Raw genomic sequence first — 13,775 nt, 5'->3', positions numbered from 1 at the left:
CCCCCTGCACAGCGCCGCCTCCTTCAAAAGATGGCGCCATGCTGCGTGACCAGGCCGGGAGCGTCCGGCGCGCCGCAGATAGGTGTTTTTCCAGACGAGACTTGCAACGAGGTTCAGTTCAAAACAGGGTCATGTCGGCTCAGTTATCTTTCAGGCCTGCGTCACGGCACCAATATGCCTTGCCGGTGACCATTTTATGCTTACATCTACTCTCGATTACGGGAGAGCGAGCACCTTTTTTTCTTTCATTTCACGTTGTCGGTAACAGTAATAGGCATTTTCTACTTAATTGGGCATTTGTTATTCTTTAAAATCTCGAAAAACGGCCACCGGGCCTCTTTGTTCTGTAAGTGTTGATTCGACATCTTTCACAGGGTCTGAAACATTTCTTAATGATTTTCATGAAAGAACATTTTGCTGCACTTCATCTTACGCCAACATTGATAACCTTTTTCTTAATGAACGTTTCAAAATGAACTTTCGCACAGTACTTCCTGTGCGAAAGTTCATTTGGTGCAGACGAATTAAAGCAAAAGAATCTGATGCAATATTTGTTTTTTGTTTTCATTTACGGATCATGTTACAAATAAATTGTGTACAATGGGGCAAGCTTCCTGCACTTTGCTGAGCTTTTCAAACATCACTTTGTTAATATTTATCACATTACATTTATTCTTCTTCATTGTATAGGTCCCACACTTAGCTACATAAATACCAAAGCTTAACTCAGTTAAGCAATTGATTAGTTTTTATCATTGCTGGCCTGACTATCACTTTTAACACATTCTATGAAAAAATGACCTACCAGAAAATAAAAAAAATTCTTTCACTTTAAATATCTGGGTAAAGTAAGACATCCTTCTTCGGGAAAACAAGGTTATTTCAATCCTGGCCTCTGATTTTCAAAAAAGTATTTCTGTGTGCGTGTGGATTCCCACCTCAACCCAACACTTTCTTTGAGTGTACTATCGAGCAAAAGATCTTACGGACCACGGGATCTTAGAAAACGCTGCATATCCGAGCAGCCTTTAAAGGTAGCCAGTAAAACCGTACATCACAATGTTGTTCACATATGCCAGTAGAGGCTGGAAATGGGAATACGAGGCTGCATTTTGAGGCTGCGGAGATATTAAGCTTTTTGTCAGATCCCTTTGTCAGTAAGGTTTTTTTGGTCGATAGTACATTGAAGCGAACGTAGCACGGTGTTCATGGCGTGGTGAATGTATTCAGGCATCTGTTCATATTCCTAGGGGCCTACGGCCACGCAACGTAGAGCGCACTAACGTGGAAATTAGTGCCATTTTTCCGCATTCAAACTAGCCATTACCCTTTTTTTCTCGCGCGCTGTGGCTTGGACAATAACAGGGTCCGAACGTCCTGGCGGTAAGCTCATGTTTTTATTACTCACAATGCACATTATAAACAGCATTGCGTGTCAAGTGCTATCACAAAGTTCACAGTAAAGTAACGAGATGTGATCAGTAGCGGTCTAACAACAAATATCTCCGGAGCCAACGTCACACGGCGACTTTTATTCGTCATAGCAACAACTGTTGGCCGGAACTACGATCAATTGAACATGCACCTTTTTGTTCAGGCCTTCCGTTATGGCGAACGAAAAATATTTAAATACATATAAAGAAAACTGCTTTCCTTGGCAGAAAAGTAGCGCTCCTTGCGCAGCTCATGTCAATTTCGGCAAAGCTGAATTAGTTGGGCGGTGGCCATCTGGGAACTCTTCATGGCACGTATCTGGAATCGATGTTTATGAATGCATTTCATAATGCGATATATTTTGCCTGATTTGTCGAGAGATGGGTGTACGTGCATGCATAAGGAGTGCACATTTTCATTGTAATTCTTAAAGGTGTCGTCCTTTTGTTGCTCTCAGCCAAACAAACGCTGACAGCGCGAATCCGGGCGAAGACCTCCGTAAAGGTTGCGAAAAAGGACAAGGTGATAAAAAGTCACACTTTCACCCGAAAGGCTAGAAGATAGCTATACGAAGTAAGGATAGTAGTTTTATCAGCCGTACAAACTTATAAACATTCGCTTACTAATAAATTAACAAGCATGGTGGCCCGTCGGCACAGTCAATCATGAACACTTCCTACTCGATGACCGCAGGCACTCGCTGTCAAAATGCTGGCATGGGGAACAGCTGCAGCGCGCGAATTCACCCTCGTGCTACATCTCGCTTGAACGCGAAGTGGCGAGAACGCAGTGCGTACGAAGCCATCAGCCCACGGCGCACCTATACGCTGTACCGACCGCACATCGTTTTCAAAATGGGGCCCACGATGCCACCCTCAGCCGCGCCTGAGACAGCCGCCGCAAGAGTGGAACGCCTATTTGACAATGGGCATCGGTGTTGGTTACTACAACTGTACAATTGACGCTTTTGTACAATTGAAGCAATTGTACAATTGACGCTACCCATGTACAATTGACGCTTTTGTAGAAAAGTTGCTTTAGCTGATATTTGTAGTTTCGCTGGCGGCGACGCACTGCACCAGGCCTGCCCTGCGAGAAGCTCGCGCTGACTCATTGATACATTTTGGCCGGCTATTGGCACGTCGGTGGGGCGGCACGCCGGCAGAACGTCTGTCTATTTTGACGTATAGGCTATGAATATGGCCAGCCCTCCAACGGCTGACCTTCATAGGGCTCCAGAGACTGTTGAGCCCCCACGGCAGGTTTGCCGCTGGCGTAGATGTGTAGCCTCCATGAGTTAGGTTTAGAATTTTCTTTTCACGCTCGCCATTATTAACCAATTTCTATTCGGATAAATATTTCATACTGTATTAGTGCCGTCTCCAAACTGCACTGGCCGATACTGTAGCTGCTCTAATGAATACCTAGCTGAGAAACTTTGACCATTACGTACAATGTGCTCAACTTATTCATTTTCAAGGGGGAGGGGGCGTTGCTTTATACAAATTCTGCGATTTATTTCTTATTTTCACTATTTCCACTAGTTGGTGCACGAAACGCAAGTTTATTTTTTAATTATAGTTGAGTAAGCACTAGCATGTCTCCTGGTTTCTGTTCTCAAGCATCAAATTTTGCCAGGATTTGCTGTTCTGATTGTACATTATAAATTTTGGGAGGGGGGATGTAAACATTTTCGCCTGCTAGCTTCGTCCGTTTCGACATTTTGAATGTTCCTGTCTGGTAGTGCACATATGCAGCTGCTGTCTTGTTTTGAGAAGCCCTCTGGTCATTGTGCGCAAGAAAAACGGTGAACTACGCGTGTGCATGGACCCGCGTAAGCTAAACGAGGCCGTTAAACGGGAACACTTCGAAATGCGAAGACAAGAACACATTGAATCCGAACTCACAGGAGCTAAAGTGTTCACGCGTCTAGATGCCAATTCAGGGTTCTACCAGGTTCCGCTGCATGACGAAACTTCCAGAATCTGCACCTTCGCGACGCCTTTCGGTCGCTACCGTTTTCTCCGATTGCCTTTCGGCATATCGTCAGCATGGGAAGTCTTCCAAAAGGTCCTAAACGATTTTTTTACACTCTACCAGGAAAGAAAGTATATGTGGATATTTTAGTGTGGGGCTCATCAAGACAAGAGCATGACCAACGACTGAGGTAGCTGCTAAAGACTGCAGAAAAAGCAGGGCTAACATTCAACCCTGACAAATGCGTTGTTGGAGTCAACGAAATAGACTTTCTAGGGGACGTAATTTCTGCTGAAGGTATCAAGCCGAGTCCTGCCCTCGTTCAGTCTATGCTGCAGATTCCAGAGCCACGTGACAAACAAGCCGCGCAGAGAATGCTCGGTGTTGTAAATCATTTTGGCAAGTTTATTCGAACCCTGGCAGAAAGGACGAAGCTTATGCGAAGCATGATCAAGCAAGACGCGGTGTTTGAATGGACGCCGAACCACACGGAAGAATGGTGTCAGATCTGCCACAGTTTAAGCAGCCAATCGTTGCTGTCGGTGTTCGATCCAGCAAGAGAAACAAAGGTCTCGTGTGACGCATCCCGCAGTGTCATAGGCGCCGCACTCTTGCAGAACTACAATGGCACATAGAAACCAGTCGCGTATGGATCAAGGACACTCTCAGAAGCGGAATAGGAAAAGAAACACTGGCCATTACATACACCTGCGAAAAATTCGACCACTTTGTTTACGGCCACAAGGTCATCATTGAGACCGACCATCACCCTTTGATTGCTATCTGTAAGAAAGCGATCGGTTACATGCCACCCAGGCTACAGCGATTTTTATGCTATTGCTCAAATATGATTTCGACCTACAATTCGTTCCAGGAAAACAGCTCCTGCTCGCGGATATGCTGTCTCGAGCACCAAGCAGCCGGAGCACGGATGCTGTTGACACCGCTGACGTAGAAGTCCACGCCGTGAGTACGGTATCTTCATTTGTCAGCGGCGAAACATGGAAGCGTCTCGCCACAGAAACGGCCAAGGATAGCTATCTGAAAGTGGAGTTGCAGAACTAAATAAAGAGTGAACAAATAGATGATCTGTTAAAACCCTTTTTATCCGAGCTGTCTCTTATTAAAGGTGTTCTATTCAAGGGGTGCAAGGTCGTATTGCCAAGCAGTATGAGACGAGAGACTTTGCACAGGATTCACGAAGGTCATCTGGGAATCGCGAAATGCAAGGCTAGGGCTCATCGTCTAGTCTTCTGACCTGGCATGAACTCGGAAATGAAGGCGTTCGCTCAGAAGTGCGCAGCTTGCGAAAAGTACGCGTACAACCAGCCGAAGGAGCCACTTATGATGCGTCCCATTCCGAACCAGCCATGGTATCTCGTAGGAATCGACATCTTTCACTACGGCGGCAAGTCCTACCTGTGTGTCTATGACGCCTTGTCTAACTTCCCAGAAGTTGAATGCCTCCGAGACACTACAGCCAGGACCGTCGTAGACGCGACTAGTGCTATCTTCGCTCGGTATGGCATACCAATGGAGGCTCTTTCAGACAATGTTCCCCAATTTTCGAGCAGAGAATTTGTCTCGTTCTCACGCACTTACGACTTCAAACACATCACCTCAAGTCCGAAATTCCCACGTTCCAATGGGCTATCCGAACAGGGGGTACAGCTGGTGAAGAGACTGCTTAAGAAAACTACTGAAGATAAACAGGATTTCTGGTTGGCACTTTTGGCTTACAGGACTTCTCCCTTGGAGTGTGGCCGGGCGCAAGCAGAGATCCTCCAACGCCGCCGACTATACGAACACTGCTGCCTGACTTCCAATGTGGACCAGCCCACTAGGTCGTCAAGCATGGTCAGCTTCAAACCTCTGCGCAGCCACTAGCAGCACTCCACGAAAGCGATGTCATGCGAGTACAGATCGGCACGTGGGCCAAGAAAGCACAGGATCTGAAGCCGTCAACGTACCCGAGGTCGTACCATGTCATGACGCAGGAAGGGCGGTCCCTTCGGCGTAATCGCAAACACTTGCTACCGACCGGGGAGACCTTCAGGCGCGACTTCATTCCCAACGACGCGTAACCCGAGTGCTCGACATCTGCTCAGCACATCGATGATGAAGCGCCCACTAATGGTGTTACAGCAGCCGTGGATATAATAAACAGTACGCCGCCAACGCCAGGCAGTGTTACGGTAACCGTGGGCATTTCGGACGGGTCGCCGCCAACGCCAGCACCGAGAAGGTTCCTGAGACAACCATGACCACCACGACGACTTGAGTATGGTCGAAACTTCCAACAGATTTCTTAAGCCCATTGTGTCAGTATTTATATGCTTTACTTTCGTTACAAATGTGTAACCTCGAGGAGTCATCACTATAACATATGTGAACAACTGCATGGTTTATTTTCTGTCTCGTAACGAAAGAGGATGTATCCAATCGCGTGGGACACGTGTGCTACGATTGATTAGCCGAGTGGGCGTTGCCCAACTTCTCTGTATATCGTAGCATGATTATCTGAGTGGCGTTGCCCCATTTCAGTGTATAAAAGAACGCTCAATAAATCTTGGGCACTCGTACCCTGGCCACCCGGAACATGGTGTCATGCTGATACAAGGGCTACCAACCACATATCTGCTGCAAATCTAGGTGATTGTATTCTTGTGAGAGACCAAAATCCTCACAAGCCACCCCTTTAGCAGCGGACCGCTCTGTACGACGAAACATCTTATATCAACGAAACATCAACAAACAAATTCCGGTTCTTATAAACAATCAAGCTTATAATTTCAGGGTTTGCGATCCTTAACGAAATTCATAACATTATAAAGTTATATACTCCAGGTGTAATGTGAAGTTGTACCCCTCTATTTTTTTTCTTTTTTTTTTTTGCTGATGCGTGGAGCCTTCACGTATGTGCAACAAAGACCGGCGAAGTTAGGAGTTGTAGTGACTAGTGTAGGAGCTTATGATGGCCTGTGGAGGTAATTTATTAAAACAGTCTTGGTATTTTTTTTTCTAGTTGGCTAGGTCAAATCCGGACGTGAAGCCTAAAGATAAAGATCCCGACAAGAAGGACGATAAGGAGGTTGCAGAGGCTGCAAAGCGCGCTACGAAGGTACGTTCACTCTGTATTTTCTCTGCTAAGACACTCTGCCGCAAGCCTTGTCTCGATGAATGTCGACGCAGATGCGATTAGCATCGTAGAAATGTAGACAAACGCCGTATTGCCACCGCCGATACATGACTTCGATGTGGCGTCTATTCAGCCGCCCAGACTCTTCTTGCACTTCGTGTTCCCGCTGCTGCTTGTTTGACCAGTTCGTCGATGGAACTTTGCTAAAGCGGAGTAGACTCTCGTAGCTTACTTTTGAGACACCGTAGATGAGTGTGATGGCGTGCAATGCTAATAGCATTGACCTCGACAGTCACCGGTCTCCGTCTTTGAGCTCCCACTGCTGTTTCTGGAGGCAAGCAGTGGAGCATCCAAGATTTTAGCTTACCTAAAAAGATTCACTCTCCACTTTATTTATCAAGAATATTAAAGATTGGTTTCCTGAAACGCCCGTGATCAGACTAGCTGCAAATTATAGTAAGTAGGTACTTGTTGCTAACACAGGCAATCGATCGTTGTTAAAACAGGCAATATCATCATATAGAAGAAAAGTTGTGGATGTGAACATCACATGTAAGTCATTAATCTAAAAATGAGATCAGCAGAGCTACCATGTTTCTTTGGGAATAATTTTCAAATGCTTCTGCTTAAATTCCTTAAAGATTTACACCTGAAAATGGGAGGCCTAGCCATATTTTTAATTGCCACGTAAAAATTATTTCAAATTAAAATGCTATTTTAAGCGCATCTTCACTTAAAACTGTACAAGACAGAATCGTTCTCGCGAACAAATTACACGCATGGGGAAGAAACAAACGAAACAACTGAGAGTTGCAGTATTGCAGCAAGTTGGGCCAAGTGCTGTCAAATCATAATGAATGTGAACAGCGGAAAAAAACGAGGACCACTCTCTCTCTCTCTCTCTCTCTCTATATATATATATATATATATATATATATATATATATATGAACGAGAAGAAAGGGAACCGAGGGGCCCGATTTTTATTAATCATATCTTAAGAAGCCAACAAACATTGACACCAAGAACAACATAGGGGAAATTACTTGCACACACTAATGACTTAAAGAAATGATAAATTCATGGAAAATGAAAACGGATGAAAACAGAACTGTCCGCAGGTGGGGAACGAACCCACGTCTTCGCATTACGCGTGCGATGCTCTCACCATTGAGCTACCGCGGAACTGTTTTCCCATCCGCTTTCTGGGGTATTTATGTTTTACAACTAGAAATAACTCTGGGAGTGTTAGCCAGCTGGCTAACACCGGTTCTTAATAAGTAGGCGGAACGGATCTCCCACGGTGATAGTGCCGCGTGGTCTCCTGACGACGAATCGCTCCCGAGCAGGAAATGGTGTTGCGGAGCTTCTTGCTGTTCGTCGCAAAAGACTCAGGAAGGCAGCAGGCTGGCTCGTCAAAATCAAAAGGCAGGGATCGAGTGCCGCAGTAGCAGTCGAAGAGCCCAATGCTGAAGGGCCAGTAGGACAGCCTGCTGTAGGAAGGGTATTTTCATGACCGCATTCATGGTGGTGGCGTGCCCCCCATGGTCTATTTCACATTAACTGTACTGTAACAGTCATATGCAGGAGCTTAGATTCATAAATAAAGTAGCGTACAAAGGTAGCGTGTGGAGTTCACACATGGCTAGTTATCCGTTTCACATACTCAAGAGCTACAGCACCATCGTAATGGGCTATGTCACTCGCCTCAATCCATGTAGGTGACGGCAGTCCCGTTTCTTGAGTCGGTGAATATATGCCGGGTAACAGTGGCTGCGACAACTAAGATGACCGCCTTATTGGGCCTTGCATTAGCAGGGCCACTTCAGCCGTGTTGAATACCGAGCGGGATCGCTACAGCAATAGACAATACGCCCTTTCGATCCTTTTCTAGTTTTTATTCATTCATATGACCCGAAAAAAGCAGACGAGCTCCTGAAGTTCGTCTCCCCAGCATTGCTTTTGCTTTGAATTATCGCCATGTTCATGGTCCATGTGTGGGAGCTTGCCAAAATATTCCACGTATCCCCCTTCGGGAAGCCATCCTTGCACTCTCAGGCCCACGTCTCATGGCGAACACGTTATCCGTATGCCAGAACACCACAGCCAGCTCACAGGCCTGTGAAAGATCCCTTGTGGCCCACAAGGTGTTTAAGGGAGCCCTGCGCTCGCCAGCATAAGTACCCTTCCCGATGGTGGCGGAAAGGGTGTGGAAAGGGTTTTCTGCCATACGTAAAAGGTCTATGAATGCCTCCTCGCGGATTGCAGCGTAATTTCTAGTGGAATGTTGCATAATCTCCACTCTGTTGCTGCAATGTAGCTGCTGAAGCCATGGGGACGTTCGCCTTGCGGCGGACGTGGCACCAACATTGATACTGACGGCGCATTCTGATTGGAGAAGTCAATCTCACTATAGAATCGGTGGCAACGTTCTGGAAACTTCGAATATATCCAGGTGCGCTTCGAACCAAGCGATTACTTTGTAACAGCGGTCGAACGGGGGAAAACAGTAACAAAAAAAACGCTTACGTGCGCCAATGTTTGCATACTTGTTTCATATTGTCAAACGTAATCAGTTGTGTGAGGCATACGAAAGGCCATGTACGGAGCTTTGGTTGCACGAAATACGGATTATTATAATCATGAGCTGCCTCTATTATTTTGTTTTGATTTCCAGGTTATCAATGTGTTCAGTGCTACAGCAGCTTACTTATTGCAGTTTTGTTTGGAGGTGAGTAACCACGAAAGCTCTTAAAAGACATCTGTAAGCTGCTCGAAGTCATACGAGACACATTCCAATAGGATCTCGAAAAAAAATCTTGAATTTCCTAATTCTCACACGACAAAATTAAGTAATGCAGCTTGAAAATACATGCACACTAACTGAAATCATAAGCAACATTTAATTTCAGCAAAGAAAGCATATAATAGCTTCCATAAAATTTGAAGTGACTTATTTTTACCCTGTCCGCTGTAGCGATGCAATCTGCATCTACGGGTTCCTTTTTTGCCGAATTCATAATCCACAAAGAGAAACAATGCTAGCGCAGAAGAAAGAAGTAGGGCAAATGCCAGAAAGCCAAAGCCCTAACTTCTGAGTTATTTTCCCCTAATGCCATCCAGCTGTGTGCGTGCGTTTAGCATGCAAGCCTTTGCGCATCTGTGTGTTTTTTTAATGTGTGTGTGTTAATTAAAGACATAGTAGTTTCACGCACTGTCGCCAGTACTCAAACCATCAGCAGAGTTCGATAAATTGGGTGTCCCAAATCTGGACAGTGGTCTCGGAGGAACGCCGTAGTATAGGACTCCTGAATAATTTTGAGCAGCCTGGGATCTGTAATGTGTTTGTCGTAAAGCACCGCACGCAAGCGTTCTAGCACATTTCGCCCCCAGCGAAATATGTCCATAATTGGCAGGATCTTGCGATGATGGAAAACTCATTTCTAGAGATTTTCGTAGGGGAGAGTTGAATCCGCCACGTCATGCTCAGCAGGGCAACGCCGTAGCAAGTAAGTCACCATGCCGGGTACACCATCACATTCATCATCAGCAGCAGCAGCCTATTTTAACGCGACAGCGTTAAGGGCCCCGCGTCGCAGAAGACCCGGCGTCGGTGATAAGAATTGTCGTCAGGCGGAAATAATCATACCGAACCACATCATCCCGAACCACCCCGAGCACACAGGCCCTCCACGTGACGCAACGCGATAGTGAACAAAAATTGAATTTCTGAAAGTAAAATTCGTCAGAAAAACTGCATTATACGGCTTACCCACAACCTACAGGCATGATAGCGTTGAATTGTATTTGAATATGCGAGAAAGCAGCCTGATAAGCAGCCAGGCGATTTTTTTCATGCTGTCGCTTTCCACTCCTAAATACGAAGCTTAAGCGCCCTCCAATTTTATGGTGTTGGTCTGTACTTTAGGTGCAGGCAACGTTGAGTGGAACGTTGAAAACCAAGCCTTTCAAAAGTTAGGACACGCGCACGCTTCAAGGCAACAGCAATCAATCATTAAAATAATAAAAGAAGTCCTCGGGCCTTTACATTTTGATATAAGACAGCGTATGTTGCCGCTGTAAAAATGTCTTCCCAGCAATGCATTTGTGTTTAAAAGTCAAGCCGACTTTAAGGCTTGGCTTGGCAGGTGTGTGGAAGCTATTAGCAAATATTTCTCCTAGAAAGGCAAATGGTCCAGATGATATAGCAGCAGCAATCATTAGTAATTGTTCTGAATCTTTATGTCTCTATTTTTGCCGCCTTTTCCAAAAGTGTTTAGATACGGGTGCCGTACCTGCAGACTGGAAATTAGCCAATGTTGTGCCTGTATATAAGACTGGACCTAAAAATTGTGTTGAGAACTACAGACCAGTGTCTTTGACTAGTATTACATGTAAAGTAATGGAGGACGTTATATACAGTTGTATTATGGCACATCTTGTTAAACATAACCTACTGAATATAAACCAACATGGTTTTCGGCAAGGTTTTTCTTGCTCCACGCAACTTGTGGAATTCACACACGACTTGGTACTAGCAATTGACAAAAGGCAAATAATTGATTGCATCTTTCTAGATTTCCGAAAAGAGTTTGACGTTGTGGCTCATGATCTACTTATTAGCAAATTACACGCCTACAAATTAAACAAAAAGGTAATTGCATGGATATCTGAATACCTGTCAAATAGACAACAGTCTGTGGTTCTCAACGCCATATCGTCTGATCTTGCTGCGGTGACCTCTGGAGTGCCCCAGGGCTCAGTTTTGGGGCCGCTCTTACTTTTGTTATATATAAATGATATTACTAGAGGCATTACGTCGACTTTCAGGATGTTCGCCGATGACTGTGTGGTGTATAGGGTTATTGATAGCGATTCTGATTTTTCTTCTCTTCAGAGTGACTTGGATAGCGTTTCATCTTGGTGTGCCAAATGGAAAGTGTCACTTAACGTTTCTAAATGTTGAACATCACCTTTACAAGGAAACATTCACATAAATCATATGAGTACAAAGTAAATGTCGTTACCCTACGCAGGGTTAGCGAATGCAAATACTTAGGTGTTTTGTTTACCTCAGATTTAAGATGGAACAGGCATGTACAAGAGATTAGAAGAAAGGCGGCACGTAATCTGGGCTTCCTACGTCTAAATTTCGGCCACTTACCTAGTACACTGAAAGAACGACTATATTTTACCCACGTACGTACGGTACTTGAGTACGCGTGTGTTTGTTGGGACCCTTATACTGGTGAGTCAGTTAATTTACTTGAAAAAATCCAGAATAGGGCAGTCCGATTTGTATTGGGAAATTACAATAATAACCTCAGTATCACTGAAAGCAAGCGTAAACTTAAGTGGCAGGATTTAAAGGACAGAAGAAAGATCCTTAGACTTAATTTTTTTCATAATATATATTATTCTAAAACAGGCATTGAAAGAGAAAAGTATATTAGGCCACCATCGTATATTTCACGCAGAAGGGACCATAACTTGAAACTTTACGAACTTCCTTTTAAAGGTGATGCCTTGCGATACTCATTTTTTTGTCGAACCACGAGGGATTGGAACGCTCTTCCGTCAAATATTGTAGGTATTGAATCTAATGATAAATTTTACCGCGCTTTGTGTGTTTAAATTGCAAAAACAATTTTTGTCGCGATTTGTATACCCCCCTGCTGTACTGCCTGCAAAGGCGAATCAGGTACCAAATTAAAAAAATAATAATAAAAAAGGTGATCGGTGTAAGCTTGGTCCTTGTAAGTTGGCTTTCCCACGTTGGCAGTTGCAGTGAAGCCTACTCATCGGGAAATTTGCAATGCGAACGGATCCCGATAATGGTATAGCGTTCCATTCTTAAAGCCGAAGCTTAAGCGTCCTCCAATTTTAATGTTTACCGCAGGACAACGGCCTCTTCTAACGATCTCTAATTGCCCATGTCTTGTGCCGGCTGATTACAAATTCCACCTGCAAATTTATTAATTTTTTCACCCTACCTAATTTTCTGCTGTCCTCAACTGCGCTTCCCTTCTCTTGGCACGCATTTTAACTCTAATGGTGTGCCGGTTATCTGCCCTGTGCATTGATAGCCTGCCTTTATGCATTTTTTTCTTAATGTCAACTGCAATATCAAGTATCCCCGTTTACTCTTTGATCCAAACCGTTCTCTTCCTGTCTCTGAACGTTACACATAGCGTTATTCGTTTCATCGCACCCGGCACTATCCTTAACGTTTTCTCAAACTTTGTTAACCTCCAGGTTACTGTTCCTTTTGTTAGCACCGGTAGAATGCAATGATTGTATACTTTTCTTTTCAACGACAGTGGCAAGCATCCATTCAGGATTTGGTAATGCCTGCCGTATGCACTCCAACCTATGTTTTAAATGCGAACCATTTCTTGGCAAACATTTGCCACTTTGCCAGTATCTATCTATCTATCTATCCTTCCGCCTACGTCTTGGTGCTCTCATAGCCGTTTCGTTAACATGACGTGACATGATGAACATAAATGATAGGTCATGGCATGAATGTCATGACATGCGAGTCATGTAGGTCATCAAACAGCTGCCTAAAATGACAATGACCCAGCGAAAGAACATTGACTCAGAAAACCACTGAAAGGGGTTCGGACATGGGTACTAAGGCAAGGAAACACTAAAGCACGATGGTAGAAGTCATAGTCATGAGAATGACTGTAAAAATGACGATGACTCAGCAAAAAGAGATTAACACTGAAAACCCACTGAAATGGGTTCTGACGTGGGTACTAAGTGAAAGAAACACTAAAGGATGGTGGTAGAAGCCTTAGTCATGAGCATGACTCAGCAAAAATGACAATGACTCAGCGAGAAAACATTAACGCTCAAAAACCACAGAAATTGGTTCGGACGTGGATACTAAGTGAAGGAAAAGGCTAAAGGTTGATGGTTAAAGTCGAGTTCATGAGTACGACTAAGGCTTTCGCCTTAAGGACTCTTAGGCCTAGCTAATGCGACTCCTGAGGAACTCACGACATGAATGTCATGACATGCGTGTCATGTAGGTCATGAACAGCAGCCTACGTCTTGGAGCTCTCATGGTCGTTTCGTTAACTTGGTAGGCTCCCCGCAGACTGCTCCACATAACATCGATTCCCACAGGGTGTGGAATCTGCTTCTGTTAGTTCCCTTCTGATGATCATGGTCAGAGAAGAAGCATATGCTAATCTACTGATCATCAGCAGATTCAG

Source organism: Dermacentor silvarum, chromosome 9 (assembly GCF_013339745.2).
Source record: "Dermacentor silvarum isolate Dsil-2018 chromosome 9, BIME_Dsil_1.4, whole genome shotgun sequence".
Classification (NCBI taxonomy): domain Eukaryota; kingdom Metazoa; phylum Arthropoda; class Arachnida; order Ixodida; family Ixodidae; genus Dermacentor; species Dermacentor silvarum.
The sequence above is the reverse complement of the archived record's forward strand: the minus strand, read 5'-3'. Positions refer to the sequence as shown.